The following is a 3,743-nucleotide window of genomic DNA, read 5'->3' as shown; positions in this document are numbered from 1 at the left end:
GTATGACGCCATATAGAATTACGGCATTACGTATAACGTAACATAGAAATACGTCATAACGGATAACGTCACATAGTAATACGTCATAACGCATAACGTCCCATAGAATTGCGGTTTAACGTATAACGTCATACAGTAATGCGTCATAACGTATAACGTCATATAGTATTGCGTCATGACGTATAACGTCGTATAGATTTACGTCATAACGGATAACGTCTCATAGTAATACGTCATACCGTATAACGTCATATCGAATTACGTCATGACGTATAACGTCGTACAGAATTACGTCATAACGGATAACGTCTTATAGTAATACGTCATAACGTATAACGTCACACAGTATTACGTCATAACGTATAACGTCATATAGAATTACGGTTTAACGTATTACGTCATATAGTAATGCGTCATAACGCATAACGTCATATAGTATTGCGTCATGACGTGTAACGTCACATAGTAATACGTCATACCGTATAACGTCATATAGAATTACGTCATAACGTATAACGTCACATAGCAAAACGTCATAACGTATAACGTCACATAGTATAACGTCATAACTTATAACGTCATATAGAAATACTGTTTAACGTATCACGTCATACTGTAATGCGTCATAACGTATAACGTCATATAGTATTGCGTCATGACGTATAACGTCGTATAGAATTACGTCATAACGGATAACGTCTTACAGTAATACGTCATAACGTATAACGTTATATAGCAATGCGTCATAACGTATAACGTCACATAGAATTACGTCATAACGGATAACGTCACATAGTAATACGTCATAACGTATAACGTCATATAGAATTTCGGTTAAACGTATAACGCCATATAGAATTACGTTTTAACGTATAACGTAATATAGAATTACGGGTTAACGTATAACGTCATAGTGTAATTCGTCCTAACGTATGACGCCATATAGAATTACGGCATAACGTATAACGTAACATAGAAATACGTCATAACGGATAACGTCACATAGTAATACGTCATAACGTATAACGTCACATAGAATTGCGGTTACACGTATAACGTCATACAGTAATGCGTCATAACGTATAACGTCATATAGTATTGCGTCATGACATATAACGTTGTATAGTATTGCGTCATGACGTATAACGTTGTATAGAAATACGTCATAACGGATAACGTCTTACAGTAATACGTCATAACGTATAACGTCATATAGCAATGCGTCATAACGTATAACGCCATATAGTAATGCGTCATAACGTATAACGCCATATAGTATTGCGTCATGATGTATAACGTCATACAGAATTACGTCATAACATATAATGTCATATAGTAATGCGTCATAACGTATAACGTCATATGGTAACGAGTCATACCGTATAACGTCATATAGTAATACGTCATAACGTATAACGTCATATTGAATTACTTCATAACGTATAACGACACATAGTAATACGTCATAACGTTAAACGTCATATAGAATTTCGGTTTAACGTATAACGCCATATAGCAATGCGCCATAACGTATAACGTCACATAGTAATGCGTCATAACGTATAACGTCATATAGAATTATTGTTTAACGTATAACGTCATACAGGAATTCCTCATAACGTATAACGTCTTATAGTAATACGTCACAACGAATAACGTCATATAGAGTTACGGTTTAACGTATAACGTCATACAGTAATGCGTCATGACGTAGAACGTCATATAGTATTGTACCATGACGTATAACGTCATATTGAATTACTGCATAACGTATAACGCCATATAGTAATTCGTCATAACGTATAACGTCTCACAGTAGTACGTCATAACGTATAACGTCATATCGAATTACGTCATAACGTATTACGTCACATAGTAGAATGTCATAACGTATAACGTCATATAGAATTACGGTTTAACGTATAACGTCATACAGTAATGCGTCATAACGTATAACGTCATATAGTATTGCACCATGACGTATAACGTCATATTGAATTACTGCATAACGTATAACGTCACATAGTAATACGTCATAACGTAAAACGTCATATAGAATTTCGGTTTAACGTATAACGCCATATAGCAATGCGTCATAACGTATAACGTCATATAGAATTATTGTTTAACGTATAACGTCATACAGTAATTCCTCATAACGTATTACGTCACATAGTAGAACGTCATAACGTATAACGTCATATAGAATTACGGTTTAACGTATAACGTCATAGAGTAATTCCTCATAACGTATAACGTCACATAGTAATAAGTCACAACGAATAACGTCATACAGATTTACGGTTTAACGTATAACTCCATATAGCAATGTGTCATAACGTATATCGTCACAGAGTAATACGTCATAACGTATAATGCCATATAGTAATACGTCATAACGTATAACTTCACATAGAATTACGGTTTAACGTATAACGTCATAGTGTAATGCGTCATAACGTATAACGTCATATTGAATTACTTCATAACGTATTACGTAACATAGTTATACGTCATAACGTATAACGCCATATAGAATTTCGGTTTAACGTATAACTCCATATAGCAATGTGGCATAACGTATAACGTCACATAGTAATACGGCATAACGTATAACGTCATATAGAATTATTGTTTAACGTATAACGTCATAGAGTAATTCCTCATAACTTATAACGTCACATAGTAATACGTCACAACGAATAACGTCATATAGAATTACGGTTAAACGTATAACGCCATATAGTAATTCGTCATAACGTATAACGTCATACAGTATTGCGTCATAACGTATAACGTCATATAGCACTGCGCCATGACGTATAACCTCATAGTGTAATGCGTCATTACGTATAACGCAATATAGAATTACGTCATAACGTATAACGTCATATAGAATTTCGGTTTAACGTATAGCGCCATATAGCAATGCGTCATAACGTATAACGTCACATAGTAATACGTCATAACGTATAACGTCATATAGAATTTTGTTTAACGTATAACGTCATACGGCAATTCCTCATAACGTATAACGTCACATAGTAATACGTCACAACGAATAACGTCATATAGAATTACGGTTAAACGTATAACGCCATATAGAATTACGTTTTAACGTATAACGTAATATAGAATTACGGTGTAACGTATACTACCATAGCGTAATGCGTCATAACGTATAACGTCATACCGAATTACGTCATAACGTATTACGTCACATAGTAGAACGTCATAACGTATAACGTCATATAGAATTACGGTTTAACGTATAACGTCATACAGTAATGAGTCATAACGTATAACGTCATATCAAATTATGTCATAACGTATAACGTCATATAGTATTGCGTCATGACGGATAACGCCTTACAGTAATACGTCATAACGTATAACGTCATATAGGAATGCGTCATAACGTATAACGCCATATAGTAATGCGTCATAACGTATAACGCCATATAGTATTGCGTCATGATGTTTAACGTCATACATAATTACGTCATAACATATAATGTCATATAGTATTGCGTCATAACGTATAACGTCATATAGTATTACGACATAACATATAACGTCACATAGAATTACGTCATAACGGATAACGTCACATAGTAATACGTCATAACGTATAACGTCATATAGTATTACGGCATAACATATAACGTCACATAGAATTACGTCATAACGGATAACGTCACATAGTAATACGTCACAACGAATTACGTCATATAGAATTACGG

The sequence above is a fragment of the Bombus fervidus genome, unplaced genomic scaffold (genome assembly GCF_041682495.2).
Source record: "Bombus fervidus isolate BK054 unplaced genomic scaffold, iyBomFerv1 scaffold0020, whole genome shotgun sequence".
In the NCBI taxonomy this organism is placed as follows: Eukaryota; Metazoa; Arthropoda; class Insecta; order Hymenoptera; family Apidae; genus Bombus; species Bombus fervidus.
The sequence above is the reverse complement of the archived record's forward strand: the minus strand, read 5'-3'. Positions refer to the sequence as shown.